Source organism: Vicia villosa, linkage group LG3 (genome assembly GCF_029867415.1).
Source record: "Vicia villosa cultivar HV-30 ecotype Madison, WI linkage group LG3, Vvil1.0, whole genome shotgun sequence".
NCBI lineage: Eukaryota > Viridiplantae > Streptophyta > Magnoliopsida > Fabales > Fabaceae > Vicia > Vicia villosa.
In genome coordinates this window covers 187029303-187048979 of record NC_081182.1, presented here as the reverse complement: position 1 = coordinate 187048979, position 19677 = coordinate 187029303, and positions in this window count along the sequence as shown.

The window sequence follows — 19677 nt, the reverse complement described above, 5'->3', positions numbered from 1 at the left end:
TAAATCAAAATTCATTATTACACAATGGTTAATTGGTTGTTAGGAAACAACCAAAAGCAGGTTTGTAAACGTGTAAACATGCCATAAAATTGAAAACTTGAGGAAGCATAAATAACAACATAGAAATATCAATAGCAAGAGCAAACACACAAATACCATCTATTACAAACCATGTTAGATCCAAACAAAGGTATAAGAAGTATGAGTAAAAGCAAACACACAAAAAAGGGTAGAACCAAGATATTGGCAAACGAAAGATGTTGAAAGGTGTGTTTTGTTCTTGGGAGAAAGAGGGTGATATTGCGTGACGAATCGGAATGGTTTATACCTGGTGTTGTCGTTGTTTGGAAAAAGAGGGCGATGTTTGCTATAGGAAGGGAAGCGGGCGGTGGCATCTCTCTCCGGTTGCAAAAAGATGAGAGCACAAATGTTGGTGATGTTTGCAGAGAGAGAGTATTGACACTATATTGGATGGAGGGAAACGAAATGGTCTGAAAAGTAAAATGGGAAAGTACAAATTTTGAAGACATTGACCAATAGAAGGCTAGCAAATGGCATGGCTGATTTTTGAATTTGTTAATTACAGGAAACACCTTTTGGTAGTGTAAAAAATTTTGAGTAGTAGGGGTAAATGGTAATTTTGGGCTACATTTTATTAATGGGTAGATAGTTGATAGTTGATGATTTATGTGTTAAGCTATATATGTTGCTTGTTGTTGTTACGTCATAGTGAAATCATGTTTTACTACATGTGAGAAATTACCGGTAGCAGTATAAATTAGGTTCATTATATTGCATGCTATTCATACTAAATATCAACCATAAATAGATTATAATATTTATATATGTGTGTGGTTGAATGGAATTGTGTCATTGAGTGGTGATCTATTGTCTTTTAATTAGCCTATTATATAGATTTTTTGTGTGTAAATGCAACATGCTCTAGTTATGTGTAGTATTTTAGTATAGATTAATATGTTATGTAGCGTCAAATTGACAAAACCAATCTGAATGTTTCAAGTTACTAATATATAAATAATTCATTAGTATAATATATAATATATAATATATAATATATAATATATAATATATAATATATAATATATAATATATAATATATATATAATATATAATAATAATAATAATAATAATAATAATAATAATAATAATAATAATAATAATATTGGTTTAATATTATTGATATAAGATTTTTTAGAAATTTTGAGTTTGAAATGAATATTTGGGTCATTTAGAATTTAAATTATTTTCAATTCTGTTAGATTTGTCAATAGAGTTCTTAGAGTTGTTTTTGAGTTGTTTAAAGTAAAATCTAATAAATTACAAAATTAAAGTTGAAGGTATTTGACCCTTTAGAGTTGTTTTATTATTACTTGAATCAGACCATTAGTCAATTAAGTTCATAAGAGTTATCCATAAGAGTTATCCTTATAGGTAAGATTGTAAGTACAATATTTTTGGAGTACTTTAGAGTTGTATGGATTGTTGTAGAATTGTTTAGAGTTCCTTGGAAATTCGGTTGAGTTATGATTATAAATATTCTTATAAATTTTACGAGTTAGTAGTATATAATAAATTAATAAAAATACTTTGTAGAGATGTTTCGAATTTATAAAAATGTTGGATTGCAATGATACTTGTTTACTACTTGTTGTGTATTGTGATAATGTTTTGGTGCAGGAGTACTATGAATATGAATTATATATGAATAATTCATGAGTGCGTGTATGTATGGTTTATGAATGCTATTGTGATTAGTGTTGAATTGGAATGACTTTTGTGCATTCCTGTTGTGTGTTATTATGTTGCTATTGATAATTGTTGCTATCGTTGTTACGTTGTGGTTGTTGATAATTGTTGTTGTTGTTGTTGTTTTGCCTCGATTAATTGGCAAATTCAAGTTGTAGGCTTATGCCAAAGTCGATTTGCTGTTGTATTGTTGTTGCATTCATAATGTTGTCGCATTCATAACATAAAAGTTTGGAGCTCATGCTCTGTAAGTTGGTCTTGATTGATAAAATTTAAAGTTGAAGGCTTATGCCTTGTTTTGAAGTTGAAGGCTTATGTCTTGTTGATGCCTCTATTAACTGGAAAAATTTTAGTTGGGAGTTTTGCTCCATTGGTACCACATGCATGTGCATCGTTATAAGTCGCATTTCAAGTTGCATCTCGGAGTTGTTGTGATGATGAACTAGTTGTTATACCGTGTTGATGATATCGCTGTGAAGCTGAAATAGTTGAGATGTTTTGTTTATAATTTTGTGATGATAAATGTTGTTTAAAAAGTTGTGAAGTGGTGATTATGCATGAACTAATCCTAACATAGTATTTATCATACATCCGATTATATTGTTTGATATCTCACCCCTTCTGTTTGAATGTTACTCCTATGTTGGTAATGTGCAGGTAATATAGAATGAAGGTTGTTTACCTTCAGTAGTTTGAGTCAGGTGTTGGTCGCTTTGATACGTAACACCCAGGGAATGAACGCTTGTGTTTTATCGTTGTTAATATATATTTAATTGCTGAATTCTAAGTTGATTTTAATAAGTAATATGTTGTTTTTAAAGTTGTATTCGGTTGGACAAGATGATATGTCCTCTAAGCTGCAATTGTGATTTCGCTGCTTATTTAATGAAAGTTGGTTTGTTTTCAAAGATCAAAATATATTGTTATCGGTTCATCCGAGTTTTAAGTGTTATGTATCTGTTTTATATGCGATTAAAGAAGTTGTTTTTAAGTAGTAAGAGTAGCATCTCATTTGTATGTTAATCAAAGGGTAATTGTACACATAATCATTATCAAAGAAAGATTATGTCAGATCACACGACATTCTTGTCACTTGGATAGCAGTGATGTGTTACTAGATACCGCTTACTGTTTATAATATTAAACAAGTGGTTTAATATTTTCGCCAACGTTACGAGAACCTACAAGGTCACATGCATAAAGTACTTATAGTGGAATGGATGATTAAATTATATTTAATTTAATTATGTGTTAATGATATTTAAATTATTTAATACATTAGAACATATATAATTTATTTGATTAAATATGGTTTAATTAAATAAATGAGGATTGACCATTAGTTAAATTAAATATGATTTAATTTAAGTTTATTTTATTTAATTAAAAGAGTTTGATTAAATATAAATACTATTTATTTAATTAAATAATTTAATTAAATTAGGTTGAGCTTATTTTGGGAAAACCCAAAATAAGAGCATTAGAGTTTTAGAAGCTCTCCATAAATAGAAGAGCTCTTTCCACTACTAAAGCTAATTATGAATTTTCTCATAGCAAGAACATCTAGCACCGCTTCCACTTTGCACTCGCGTGGACAACGTAGAGACGTCGGTATCTTCCTCCATTCTTGATCAAAAGATAAAGCACGCTTCAAGAGGTAATTTTTGAATCCTTATTAGTTTGGTTTGTGATTAATGATTTAATAAAGATCTGCTCATCGGATTAGATCTGTTCATTGGATTAGATCCGTTCATCATGATTGTTCTGCTAAGAGGAATTTTTTTAAAAACCCCTCTTAAAATCCCAATTCCCAACAATCATCGCTAGCATCAAAGAAAATTCATGGCAACATCACAACAAATTCACATCAACGTCATATTCATCATTGAAATACAACATACCATAGCATAACAACACCATTTAATTCGATTCTATAAACACATAGGTACTGGAATCATACATCAAACATCTCATATGGCTCAATTATATTATAGGTCTATGTGTGAGCTTCCCAATGCTTCGAACGGTGCGTTAAATGGAGTCCTAAAACTCAAGTTATAATATTTTAAAGAAAATGGTACATACTGCTCATCTCGACCTCGCCCGACACCCTAGGAGTGCTCTGCTCGCCCGGAAAAATGGGCGATTAAGGTCCTCGCGCTTCATTCTCCCGGAGAAATGGGCGATTGGGATTTTCGCCACTTCATTCTCCCGGCGACGCTGGAGCGACTGGCTCGCCCGGCGAAATTAGCAAATTCTCCAAATTCGTAGTCGTGTCTCGCTGCTGTTATATGCCACTTCCAAACTCGATTTCAGTACCAATTCAGCCTAAAAACACATATCAATTCTCATATATCACATAATAACATCAAGGCATATTATAGTATTTATCATAGGCATGAATTCATGGTAGTTTAACATCAATTTACACCATCATATTATATTTGACACAAATCATAATATACAAACATCATAATCATCATCAACAATTTCATTTTAATTGCATCAATTCATCATACAAGACAAACACCTACATTTACCTTAACCCCCTATCAATCATAATAAAACGAGATTACCCTTTTGTCTCGTATTTCCTTGCAACTGGTCTTTTCTTCACGTTCTACCGAAATCCCCTTTGAGCCTTAGCCTTTTCTTTCACATCTTTCTCCAAAACTTCACGATCGCACATAATGAATCTTCTCTCTCTTTTTTCTCCTTTTTACTTAGTTACCCCTAAGACCTTTTCTATGCTCTTCTCATTATGGCCCTTACACTAGTTTTCCATGTATTATGAACTTGATGAAAAAATGTGCCCTTTTGGATTTCGCCCTCCTTATTATGGCCCCTTCACTAGGCTTTCCACGTATTAACCACAAAAATTTATAAATCATTTCCACATCAACACCGTTAGTCCAATCAATTATTTTTAAACATAAATCTAACCCTGGAGACTAACACCAACATGAAAATTAGATATAAGGACTCAAACAAGAAAAAAAATACATAAACCAAATTTAAAAACTCTCTAATTTACAGGGACCATAAGACTATTTAAACCTTTTTATTATTATTATTATTATTATTATTATTATTATTATTATTATTATTATTATTATTATTATTATTATTATTATTATTATTATTATTATTATTATTAATCTAAATAATATCACTCAATTTTTTAAATCAAAATAATTCTAACTCACTTTAGTCCACTACTACCCCGAAACATACTCCACACACATCATACGTCATACAATTTCATCAATAATTTATAAATAATTACATAAGTAAATAATCTTAAATTTTGAAGTGTTACATAATGCATAATAATTTATAAATAATTACTTAAGTATATAATTTTGAAGTGTTACATAATGAAGCTTTAATATTATAAATAATTGAAAAGCCACATCGCTAATAATGTGGTAAACAAATTGTTAAAAAGGCGTTAATATTTTCATTAATAAAAACTTGAAGGGCGTGTTTAAAAAAAAAACCTACAAAAGAAAAAAATACAAATATCAAACAAAATATAATTATAAGGATTAAGCCAGTGATGGTTAAAAATTAGATTTTTAATGCTGAATTTTACTTTTCTTAACATTTCCATGGTCTGCAATGATGGTTAAAATATATAAAAATGAGGATTAAGCCAATTTATTAATTCATTTAAAAAAAAAGCTAATTTATTATTTAATATTTTTTATTGAATAAATTAATTTATTAATAAATAATTGATTATGATTTCAAAAATAATTAATTAATTAATTTTTAAATGTATATATTATTGTGCCTAACTTTTTTTTTATCTTTAACCCATATGTGGACATTTGTAAAATTTTGAATATGCTATGCCGTATAAACTGATGATTCCTTTTTTGGTGAATAATAGGAAATCTATGTTTGTAAGGTGAGTAATACTAAACACCCATAGTTTATGTCAAGACTACAACAATTGCATGTTCTTGTGTAATTTCATCTCAAATATTATGTGTTTTAAAAGTAGACAGTTCTACCATACTTATATGGTTTATGTGAAGTGAAGATTACACCAATTACACGTTCTTGTGGAATTTCATCTCAAATACTATGTGTTTTAGAAGTAGACAATTCTACCAGAATAGAATCCAGAGATATGCACCATTGCCCATTAAATTGATCCCACAAAAACTTCTAAAGGTGTGTTTGGATTAGTTTTTTTTTCTCCAGCTACCACACGTTTGAAGAACTATCTACCGTAAAAACCAAAATCAATAAAGTGTAGTTTCTATGCTAACGTGAATTTTCACGTGTTTTTACATTTTCTAACGCCAAACCAAACAAGCACTAAATCATTCGTTGCACTTTCTGCCAGGGTCTGGTCCGAACATTTTAGATATCATGTTGTAATTTTAAAAATATATTTATTTATATAAATAAAAATATATTTTTATTTTTTATATGTTATTAAAAAATGAATAATATATATTTTAAAAAATACTATATTTTTCAATAAAAAATAATAGAATAAGCCAAATAAAATATTATAAAATATTTAATGATAATATTTTGTTAAAAGGTTATTTATATAAAAAAAAAAAAAGCTAAACTGAAATTAAAAATGAAAGGACGAAATATTTTTTAAGAAATATTAGAATTTATTTTCAATTATTTTTTATAAATTAAAAAGAATAATTTTGACACTTATTTATTTAAAAATTTATTATTAAAATTTTAATATAAACAAAACTAAACAATATAACTCAAAAATAACTTTTCTTTATAAAAATATATTAAAAATAGCATAAAGTGATATTTTAAAATCCAAAAAAAAGAATAATAAAATATTTAAAATAATAATTACAAAATTAGGTGTGGATCTTACTATTTTTCAATAAAAATATGATAAATGTATAATTTCCTCTTATACGTATTTAAATTTTTTTCTATTTTCATTCACTAAATGATATTTAAGTACATTTGTCATATTTTTATTGAAAAATAGTAAGAATGACACCTAAAAAATTGTACCTAAGTTTTGTCCATATATATATATATATATATATATATATATATATATATATATATATATATATATATATATATATATATATATATATATATATATATATATATATATATATATATATATATATATATATATATATATATATATATATTGGAAATTTCTAATTCCACCCCTATACTTTCTCAGAGATCTCGGGCGCAATTCCTTTTTTATGTCTAGAATTTGGAGATACATCTCCGAAAACACCATATGTCGTTTTTTTGGAGGTGTTTTCGAAGATGTATCAAATTCACTTTTTTTTCTTTCGAAAAATGGTATTTTCAGAGATGCATTTATGAAATATCTCAATATTTGATCTTGGAATTTTTTGGAGATGCATTTTTTAATTAACCCAATATTTGTTAAAAAAAAATTAAAATCTAGGTGTATCAATATTGAGTTATTTCGAAAATGCTTCTCCGAAAAATCCCAAAACCAAATATTAGGATATTTCGGAAATGCACCTTTGAAAATACCATAAACTTTAGTATGAGATGCATTCATAAATACATCTCCGAAAATCATTTTAAAGTTTTCAGGAGTGATTTTCACCACTGATAGGTGAAATGAGAAATTCCCATATATTTTTACTTCGGCTCCAAATATAATTTTGAGACTCTAAAACAATTGAGACTCTCTCCAGTGATTTTTTTTTGCACATCCACATAGCCGAATTGAGATCTTCTTCATTTTTTTAAAGAAATTATATATAAAAATCAACATATGGAAAATATAAGTCACATTTTTCAATAATATAAATGTTTTATACTCTCAAACTTTAATAATAGCACTCTCCATTTCTTTAAAGAAATGGAGAGGATCTCAACTCCACCGAGCCGGTTCTACTATATGCAATCAAAGATGGTGAATATAAAGCGGCCAATTTAGTTTAGAGACAAAGGAATAGTAATGATAATGTAGTGTTTTAATCAAAGAAAAAATATTAGTGTTTATATAACTCACAACTATCAGAATGGTTGTATACTGTGGATTAGAAAAATATTGAAGTGATTTGGGCCAACAGCCAATAATTTTTTTTAAAATTTTTAATAATAAATTTGTTATGTAAAAAAGTTAATTAATTAATTAATTATGTAAAAAAATTATTAATTAATATATTATTCTAGTCAACTTATTAAAAATAGTTTTTTTATCTTACTCATTAATATCACGTTTGTAAAATTAGAGAGGAACCAAATAAATTTCAAATGCATTTAAAATGAACTTAAATTGAGCTCTCGACCATGAGTGGCAAAGGGAGGGGACGGCCGAAGAAGGTGGCTCCTCCGCACTCAAATCGTGGCAATAAACCATCTCGTAGTGATACGGTGACAGAGAATAACAACAATGGAGGCTCTACTTCAAATGTTCAGATTGTCCAAGAGGAAGGATCCCCCACTTTAGTGAAAGATGGAAACCCGAAATTGGGAGATGAGATCCACACACCGAAGACATCATAGAAGGAACAAGAGGAAGTTGATACAACCAAGAAACTTTGGGTAGATGTTATCAGTAGTAACAGAAACCCCTCCAATGGTATGCAAATGGAATTTGTAGCTCCGCAGCTCATTAATAGAGAAGTTGAGGTTGCAATTGAGAAGGAGGACATCATAGACGAATTGAGGTATTGGGAATCCGCTCTTATCATGTACGTGATTAGTAGTGACCTCAATATGAATATGGTAAAGCAGTTTATGATGAAGAATTGGAATTTTGTGAAGATGCCATATATGTTTTATAATGATGAGGGTTATTTTATCCTGAGATTTCACTCATATGATGATAAGGAATTGGTGCTTATGAAGGGACCTTATACCATCCGCAATATGCCGATGCTTCTGAGGGATTGGTTGCCAGATTTTGATTTGAAGAGGGATATGTTGCGTACACTCCCTATTTGGTCCAAGCTTCCTCATCTGCCACTGTATCTTTGGGGAAAAAAAGCTTAAGTAAGATAGGAAGTGCACTTGGAAATCCGCTTGTCACTGATGAGTGTACAGCAAATCGGCTGAGGGTTTGGTATGCCCGCATCCTTGTGGAAATTGACATTACTCAAACCCTAGTCACAGAGATAACCATACGTGACACTGAGGGGAATAAAATGAAGCAGCCAGTCGAGTATGAATGGAAGCCTAAGTTTTGCAAAAGATGTCAACGGATTGGTCATAACTGTGATGAAAAACCAAAAAAAGTTATCAAGCAATGGAAGCCTAAGGACACAAAGATAGATGAGAAAAAGGAAATCAGTCCAGAAAACAAAGAAAAGATAGTTGAAGATGAGGAACCAAAGTGGATACTATACAGAGAAATAAAAAGGAAAAGGGGTGATCAATGTAACGCCCCGAATTTAATTAATTAGTTAATTAAATTATTTAAGAATTTAATCATTGGATTTAATCGAAGTTCGTGGATCAATCAGAATTGTCGATATTATTTTGGGAAGCGTATTTGGATTATTAAGTTAAAGTAGGATTTTATTCGGTTAGTCGGAGAATTAATAAAGTTGATTTCGTTGAAGAAATAATAGTAGAAATAATATTATTATTAATATTAGACTATTTGTATTTAATTCGAATTTTATCGACGAAGTCGGAATTATTTTATTAAGTTGGCATGGTAATTAATCGGATTAATTTGGTTAAATAAAGTTGAAGTGTTATCTTATTAATGAGCTTAAAAATAACTTCAGGTTTAATTTGAGTTGTTGTGAAGTAAGGAGGGGGTATGTCACTTAGGCCCAATTAAGTTATTTAAGTGATTAAATAAAATAACCTTACTATGTTGGATTTAGAATTGGAAGAAGGAAGAGCTATCATAACACAAAGAGGAATAGGGTTTGTAGGAGAGGTGAAGAAGAAAGCCATGGCGGAAGAGAAAAGCTAGAGGAAGTCCAATTTTCCCAGCAAGTTTCTGCAGTGAGACACCTTAGTAAAACAGATGTTTCTCCCAATCCAACCGTTGGATCGTCGCGGTTCTTGGACACAACGTTCCAGACTCGTAGAGGTAACTTCTGACCGGAGTGATTTTCGTTTTGATGATTTTAAGTCTGTATGACAAAGCGATTTTCGAACAGGTTTTTGGTGCGTCTCTACACGTTGCTAGAAAAGATTTTCGGAGAAAAGTTGGAAGCGGCGGCATAAGCTATGGCAACCGGGAGAGTAGAGCAATCTCATATCCAAGGTAAGGGTGGGGTTCTAACTCTATAAACTGGATTATGATGAATGATATGTGGGGGTTATGGTTGTATGATTTCCTCTGTTTTGTGTGTTGTGATTGTATTGTTGAATGTTGAAATTGATTGACGTCTGTGAATAAGGTTATAAAAGTTCAATCAATGATTGTGGGAAATTAACCTAGGGTTTATAATTATTATTATTGAGGAATTAGTTGTAGAAAATTGCTAGATGTTGGTGGAGTATAACTATAATATTGCTATGTTCCTGTGATGGTCGAAATTGAATTGTACTGGAATCGAAGGAAGAAAATTGGGTTTTAATTTTGTTGGAAGATCCTGTCAGCGCAGGTAAGCGCCAAGGTTTGGACGCGGCGCGAACTGAAGGTTTCTGTGGTGTTTGCGGCGCAAAGAGAGGTTCGCGGCGCGTGCTATACAAGTTTTAGAAATATGTTTTGATTTCTGGCTGTTGATGTTTTATGTTGGTTGTTGGGATCAAGCCTTAGTAGGATTAACTTGAGAAGAATTATAATTATTATTAGTGAAGAAATTGTTTTAAATTAATTAGAATATTATAACGTTGAAATTGATTAATTTAATTAGTAGAAATTATAGTGATGATTCTTAGTGATGAGATATGTAGTTAATGGATTAAGTTGTATAAAGATGAAATTGGTGTGAAGAAGAAATAGCAGTAGTAATAACGATGATATATGTAGCAGGCCGCATTAGTAGCATAATTGGAATTAATAATAGAATTAACGAATAGTAGAATTGGAATTAGAATGATAAGAATTGTTGGTAGTAGATTAATTAATAAATTGAAGAATTAGTACCTAGATGTTTAGGGGCTGTTTTGTAATGATTAAGTTAATGCAAATTGATGTATGTTTAAGTTGTTGTTTTCGTTGCTATTATTCTGGTTGTTGTTGTTGTTGATACGTTGATTAAGTTGCAGGTCTTATGACCAATGTTGTTTAAGTTATTGATGATGCGTTGATTGAGTTGCAGGTCTTATGACCAAGGTTGATTAAGTTGTTTGCGGTTGTTGCATTGTTGTGTTGTGACGTTGTAGTTGTTGTTATTGTTGCATGCATACATTTGCATATTACGTTGGCCTAGATTGGCAAAAAATTTAAGTTGGCCTTGACGGCACCTATTTAAGTTGGCCTTGATGGCACCTGTTTAAGTTGAAATGTCTCGATAACCTGGCATATGTTTAAGTTGGGAGTTCTGCTCCAATGGTACCACATGCATTTGCACAGTTGAGTCGCATTTGAAGTTGTTGTTATTACGTTGTTGTTGTTGTTGTTGTTATAAGTTGTTGTTATACTTGTTGCGGATAATTGTTATTATACTTGTTATTGGTAAATAATTATTATAACCGTTGTTATTATAACTGTTGTTTGAATAAGTATGAAGTGGTGAAATTGTATGATCTAATCTTAATATATTATTTATCATACACTTATTTATATTGTTGGATATCTCACTCTTCTGAAAAATGTTTCCCTTCCATGGGAAATGGACAAGTACTCAAGAATAGCTGTGGAAGTCGAAGTATTATTATGAAGTCTTTAGTTACTGTTAGTTCGAGTTGGGTCTTGCTCTGATACGTAGCACTCGGGGGATGAACGATTGTCTTTTAATTGTTGTTATAACTATAAGTTGTTAACTTTTAAGTGAAATTTATGAAGTAATATGATGTTGGTGAAGTTGTTTTAGTTTAATAAAAATATTATGTGAAGTGAAGTTGAATAATTGATATTATTATTATTATTAAAAGTTGTTTTATTTTTTAAAAGAGTAAACAGGTTTTATCGGTTTATCCGAGTTATGTGCTATGTATCTATGATATATGTGATTAAGTTGTTTGTTGTTTTACGTTGAATGTGACATCCCAATTGTATGTTGAATTTCTGCACTCTGATTTTATTAAATTTTCGTTGGGTAGTTCTGGGGTGTTACAATTGGTATCAGAGCAGGTCGGTCTGTCCGGCCAGTGTTGTCTAATATTATTTATCCCTTTGTATGCGACAAATGTGTGAAACATTGTCGATACTTGTTTGTTTTCTAGTTGTTGGTTGCAGGAGTTGGCTTGAAGCTAAGTGGGGGAGAAGCGGTGCTTCTCGGATCTATTCAGTTGTAAGATGTTGGTGTGCTGCAGTTGGCGATAGTGCAAGTATTGTTTAAGTTGTGTTGTTTTCCGAGGTAACATGGATTTAAAATTTTAGTTGTTTGACAAGTTGGAGCGTTTTGAATGAAGAAAGGATGTTGGTAGATCTTGGAAGCAAGAGAGAGAGAGAGAGAGAGAGAGAGAGAGAGAGAGAGAGAGATGGAACTTATGTCCACCAACCTCAAATTATGATTTTTGCAATTATGGAACAGTTGTCAGTAAAAGGGGCATAACTTTTTACTCGTGATTCTGATTGAAGCGATTCTGGACTTTTTGGAAAGCTTATGAAATTCCCTATAATTTGCATATAAGATTTGTCTTCGGGAAATTTGTGAAGAGGAAGAAAAGTGCATTTTAATATTTGGGTCTAATGTTGATTTTTGGAAAATTCTGCATACGGAAATTTTGGACCAGTCCCATTGCAAGGATGATAACTTTATACTCGTAAACCAGATTTAACCGATTCTTGAAGTTATGGAATCTACACGAAATTCCCTTCATTTTGGAATATAATTTTGTGTTTGGGAGGTCTGTATTGAAAGAGATAAGTGTATTTGAAGTTGGGTGACTCTTGCTGAAAATTTGGAAAAAGTTGTAGAAGTTGTTAAAGTTGTTGGGAAGTTTTGAATTGTGAGTTAGGATCGAAATGCGAGTCGGTGAGTACAATTTGGAAAAGAACACTATTAATGTTGGTAGTGATGGTTTATACTTCGATATCATTGTCGGCTGTCTATTGACAAATTGAGGACTTGATAACCCTTAATCCCTTGTTGATAGTGGACGAAAATCGTGTTGGATGGTATAGACGTATCTTGCTATCTTGATGGTGAGTAAAGTGATGGATGCTATAACGAGAATTTTGTTGATAAAAGTATGTTGTGATGTTGTATAGTCGAGTATATGCGAGATTGAGGATGGTTGTGTCGGATAGATTTTCGAGGACGGAAATATTCAAGTGGGGGAGAGTTGTAACGCCCCAAATTTAATTAATTTGTTAATTAAATTATTTAAGAATTTAATCATTGGATTTAATCGAAATTCGTGGATCAATCAGAATTGTCGGTATTATTTTGGGAAGCGTATTTGGATTATTAAGTTAAAGTAGGATTTTATTCGGTTAGTCGGAGAATTAATAAAGTTGATTTCGTTGAAGAAATAATAGTAGAAATAATATTATTATTAATATTGGACTATTTGTATTTAATTCGAATTTTATTGACGAAGTCGGAATTATTTTATTAAGTTGGCTTGGTAATTAATCGGATTAATTTGGTTAAATAAAGTTGAATTGTTATCTTATTAATGAGCTTAAAAATAACTTTGGGTTTAATTTGAGTTGTTCTGAGTAAGGAGGGGGTATGTCACTTAGGCCCAATTAAGTTATTTAAGTGATTAAATAAAATAACCTTACTATGTTGGATTTAGAATTGGAAGAAGGAAGAGCTATCATAACACAAAGAGGAATAGGGTTTGGAGGAGAGGTGAAGAAGAAAGCCATGGCGGAAGAGAAAAGCTAGAGGAAGTCCAATTTTTGCAGCAAGTTTCTACAGTGAGACACCTTAGTAAAACAGACGTTTCTCCCAATCCAACCGTTGGATCGTCGCGGTTCTTGGACATAACGTTCCAGACTCGTAGAGATAACTTCTGACCGGAGCGATTTTCGTTTTGATGATTTTAAGTCCGTCTGACAAAGCGATTTCCGAACAGGTTTTTGGCGCGTCTCTGCACGTTGTTAGAAAAGATTTTTGGAGAAAAGTTGGAAGCGGCGGCATGAGCTATGGCAACCGGGAGAGTAGAGCAATCTCATATCCAAGGTAAGGGTGGGGTTCTAGCTCTATAAACGGGGTTATGATGAATGATATATGGGGGTTATGGTTGTATGATTGCCTCTATTTTGTGTGTTGTGATTGTATTGTTGAATGTTGAAATTGATTGACGTCTGTGAATAAGGTTATAAAAGTTCAATCAATGATTGTGAGAAATTAATCTAGGGTTTATAATTATTATTATTGAGGAATTAGTTGTAGAAAATTGCTAGATGTTTGTGGAGTATAACTATAATATTGCTATGTTCCTGTGATGGTCAAAATTGAATTGTACTGGAATCGAAGGAAGAAAATTTAGTTTTAATTTTGTTGGAAGATGCTGTCAGCGCAGGTAAGCGCCAAGGTTTGGACGCGGCGCGAACTGAAGGTTTCTGTGGTGTTTGCGGCGCAAAGAGAGGTTCGCGGCGCGTGCTATACAAGTTTTAGAAATATGTTTTGATTTCTGGCTGTTGATGTTTTATGTTGGTTGTTGGGATCAAGCCTTAGTAGGATTAACTTGAGAAGAATTATAATTATTATTAGTGAAGAAATTGGTTTAAATTAATTAGAATATTATAACGTTGAAATTGATTAATTTAATTAGTAGAAATTATAGTGATGATTCTTAGTGATGAGATATGTAGTTAATGGATTAAGTTGTATAAAGATGGAATTGGTGTGAAGAAGAAATAGCAGTAGTAATAACGATGATATATGTAGCAGGCTGAATTAGTAGCATAATTGGAATTAATAATAGAATTAATGAATAGTAGAATTGGAATTAGAATGATAAGAATTGTTGGTAGTAGATTAATTAATAAATTGAAGAATTAGTACCTAGATGTTTAGGGGATGTTTTGTAATGATTAAGTTGATGCAAATTGATGTATGTTTAAGTTGTTGTTTTCGTTGCTATTGTTCTGGTTGTTGTTGTTGTTGATATGTTGATTAAGTTGCAGGTCTTATGACCAATGTTGTTTAAGTTATTGATGATGCGTTGATTGAGTTGCAGGTCTTATGACCAAGGTTGATTAAGTTGTTTGCGGTTGTTGCATTGTTGTGTTGTGACGTTGTGGTTGTTGTTATTGTTGCATGCATACATTTGCATATTATGTTGTCCTAGATTGGCAAAATGTTTAAGTTGGTCTTGACGGCACCTGTTTAAGTTGGCCTTGATGGCACCTGTTTAAGTTGAAATGCCTCGATAACCTGGCATATGTTAAAGTTGGGAGTTCTGTTCCAATGGTACCACATGCATTTGCACAGTTGAGTCGCATTTGAAGTTGTTGTTGTTACTACGTTGTTGTTGTTGTTATACTTGTTGCGGATAATTGTTATTATACTTGTTATTGGTAAATAATTATTATAATCGTTGTTGCTATTTGTTATTATAACTGTTGTTTGAATAAGTATGAAGTGGTGAAATTGTATGATCTAATATTAATAAATTATTTATCATACACTTGTTTATATTGTTGGATATCTCACCCTTTTGAATAATGTTTCCCTTCCATGGGAAATGGACAGGTACTCAAGAATAGCTGTGAAAGTCTAAGTATTATTATGAAGTCTTTAGTTACTGTTAGTTTGAGTTGGGTCTTGCTCTGATACGTAGCACTCGGGGGATGAACGATTGTCTTTTAATTGTTGTTATAACTATAAGTTGTTAACTTTTAAGTGAAATTTATGAAGTAATATGATGTTGGTGAAGTTGTTTTATTTTAATAAAAATACTATGCGAAGTGAAGTTGAATAATTGATATTATTATTATTATTAATAAAAGTTGTTTTATTTTTTAAAAGAGTAAGCCGGTTTTATCGGTTTATCCGAGTTATGTGCTATGTATCTATGATATATGTGATTAAGTTGTTTGTTGTTTTACGTTGAATGTGACATCCCAATTGTAAGTTGAATTTTCGCACTCTGATTTTATTAAATATTTGTTGGGTAGATTTGGGGTGTTACAATCAAGGAAGGCACATAAGATTCTCTACTCAGCCAGAATGTTTTTGAATCACTAAGCCTTTTGAATGAGGTTGTAGTGATCCATGATAATACATGATGATATCTTGGAATGTCAGGGGGCTCAATAAAACAGGTAAGATATTAGAGGTTAGCTCCTGTCTCTCAAGTCTTAGTCCTGATATTGTTATTTTGCTTGAAACTAGGGTTAAGTTGAATAAAGCTATAGCTGTGAGGAATAAACTCAAGTATAAGGGTGAGGTCTTAGATAACTATGATAAGCATTACAATGGTCGTATCTGGTTATTGTGGAATGATACTAAATATGATATTAGGCACAAGAGTAGCACCGGTCAATTTATTCACTGTGAGGTGTATGACAAGTCAGGGGGAATCCTATTTTGGCTCACTGCAATTTATGCATTAAACCAACTGGAGCACAAAAGGATGTTGTGGAAGAATATTGAGCAGATACATCAACATCAACAAGGTCCATGGGTTCTTTTGGGTGATTTAAATAATGTTCTTCGAGCTAATGATAGAATTGGTGGCAGGACTGTGACTGAAGCAGAATTTGTGGATCTAGAGACCATGATGGAGAGAGTTGGGCTGGCTGAGATGGATAGTACAGGAGAATACTATACTTGGTCTAACAAGTAAGTGGACAACATTATATACTCTAGGATAGATAGGGTCCTAGGGAATATGGATTGGTTGAATAAATTTGATGATCTTAATCTGACTGTGAGGCCCCCTGGTATCTCTGATCATGCCATTCTACATATCAGGGACATTAATCATAGTTTGAAGCAGCAAAGACACTTTAAGTTTAGGAATTGCATCACTCATATGGAAGAGTATCAGACAGTTGTGGAATAGAATTGGAAGCAGCCTTGTACTGGGCCTCCTATGCATGTTCTTTGGCTTAAATTGAAGAGATTGATACCTGCTATGAAGAATCTTAGTAAACCTCTCCAGGGTATCGAAGGTAAAGTGGATGAAGCTAGAAAACAGTTGAATGAAGCTCAGAATAAACTTGCTGCAGATAGAATGAATCGTAATCTTATAGAATAGACTACTTACTGGACTAACCAGCTTTTGAAGTGGAAGGACATTGAGGGTGTGGATCTTAAGCAGAAGACTAAGATAGAATGGCTTAGGCAAAGTGATGGAAACAATGCATACTTCTATGCTTCCATAAAATCCAGGAAAAAACAGAATTATATTGGAGGTATTACCAAGGAGGGTGGTACTATCCTTTACTCATAGGATCAAGTTGAACAAGAGATCCTTAGATTTTATGGAACCATTCATGGCATTGTAGATGATAGATTGGATGGAATTAACATAGCTGTTATGAGACAAGGAAACCAGCTGACTATGGAGCAAAGGGATTTTCAAGTACAGCCAGTCACTAAACAGGAAATTGTTGATGAACTCAAAGGCATAGGTGACAATAAAACTCTTGGGCTGGATGGTTATAGTGCCAGGTTTTTTAAGCATACGTGGAGAATTATGGGAGATGATTTTTATGCTGCCGTGAGGGAGTTTTTTCTCAAAGGAAAATTGCACAGAGGGTTTAATTGCTCTATAGTGGCCCTCATTCCCAAGACATCTGAAGCTAAGATGATAAAAGATTATAGGCCAATATCTTGTTGCATTACTATTTATAAGATCATCTCTAGGATCTTAACAACTAGGCTAGGGAAGGTGATAAATTCTTTGGTAGACATCAATCAAGCTACTTTTGTTAAAGGTCATCATCTTCATGACTATGTTTTGTTAGCTTATGAGTTGATCAGGGGGTATGACAAAAAGAATGCTGCTCCAAAGTGTATGATTCAAATAGACCTCCAAAAAGCCTATGATGTGGTGGATTGGAGAGCTCTTGAGAATATTCTTAGGGAATTTGGTTTTCCTTGCAGATTTATTGAATGGATAATGCTGACTGTTAGCACTGTTTCATACAAATTCAACTTAAATGGTGAATATACTAGGATCATGGAGGCTAAGAGAGGGATTAGACAAGGAGATCCCATCTCTCCTTTGTTGTTTGTTCTTATTATGGATTACCTCACCAGAATTCTGCATCAACTGAACAAGGTTCCTGACTTTAATTATCACACAAGATGTAAGAAGCTTAATGTTGTGAAAACGATACCAATAACAAAGTATAATAGGGAATTAGAGAGGATAAGAAGAACACAAGAATTGGTTATAACTGTTATTCTTTCACTTTCTCTTAAAACAAGATTACAAGTTTACAAGAATAACAAATAACCTCTCTCACCCTAAATTAGGATTTGCAGCTTAGTGATAAGTGCAAATTGTAGCTATTTTTGCATATACTTTTTAGTGCACTTATCGACTTTTTGTTGTTAATTTCAGTTGAATAAACCCAACTTTTATGTAAATACGTTTAGTTTGTGTATACTTGTGTTTTTGATTCATTTATGTATCATTTGATAGTTTTCTATTCATTTTGTAGGTATTGAGGCGTATTTGGAGCATGAGCAATAAAGTGTCGAAGACATGGCTTCAAACGCGCGATTTTGAGCAACGGAAGCAACTAATCATCGAATAAATCTCAAAATCAAATAAAAATAAATCATCAATTTAGTTGATATTCATTCATTATTGGATAGAGCATGGAAAAAGCTTTCCAACGCTTCGAACCGGGCGCAAATCGGAGTTACGGTTCTCAAGTTATGGCCGAAACAGTGCAGAATTTTTCTGCTACTGGTGTCACTCGCCGGGCGAAGGATTAGGCTCGCCGGGCGAGCCCGACTGGCCCAAAAATGTGATTTGCTACTGCCTGGAGTCGCCGGGCGAACCATTTTAGTCGCCGGGCGAAGCAGTGTCGGCAGAAAACGCAATAAAGCTGTTGGAAATCATTTTTTCAAGGATGGTTGGATATTTTAGAGCTCCAATCCATCCAATAGCATTTTTTGAGTGGAATGATGCTAGTAAACACATTGGAGCTGTCAAATGGATGATCCGGGGTTGAATCCTTCATCAATCGGAGCCGACAAACCGGGAGATTTTTGGGTTTTTCTCCATTTCTTCTCTTTGTAGTTTCTTTTGTGAGTTTTGTTATGTATATACTTTGATCTCATGTATATTTGTTGACTATTATGTTATATAAAGCTTGCTTTCATATTTTTATGGATTATTGTCTTAGATTGTTGCTTTGTTGCTATGTGTTTGAGTTGCTATAGAGATGTAGGGCTCTAATGCTTATCTAGGATGATTTTCTATTAACTTAATTGCAGAGATGGATTAGGTTGATAATCACTTAGTGTCAGTGCTTAATGCGTCTGAGTGGTCGTGTTTGTCTGAGAGATCGACATTTACGGGAAGCTCGGATTTCTCATGTGTTGTTTAGGTGTCTGAGAGATCGTCACTTAGATAATGTTGTGGGTTGTGTTGTTGACATGTGGTAATATTGATAGGTTACAAGTTGAGTATATTCGGTCAATAAGTTTAAGTTTGTGAAGAGTAGATTATATGCAATACTTGATAGTTTCTTCTCTCTAAAGAATGAATTCTTTTTGTGTTAATATTTACTTTTCCATTTTTTATCTTTAACAAATTCAATCCAAACTCATAACTATGGAAACTGTTGAAAGGCAGTTCAATGCACTAGTCCCTGTGGAGACGATAATTTTTCCCGGAGTAATATTTCCAAAACTTTTGTTGCTTGCCGCTTTACCACTTCAACAAAATGGCGCCGTTGCCGGGGAT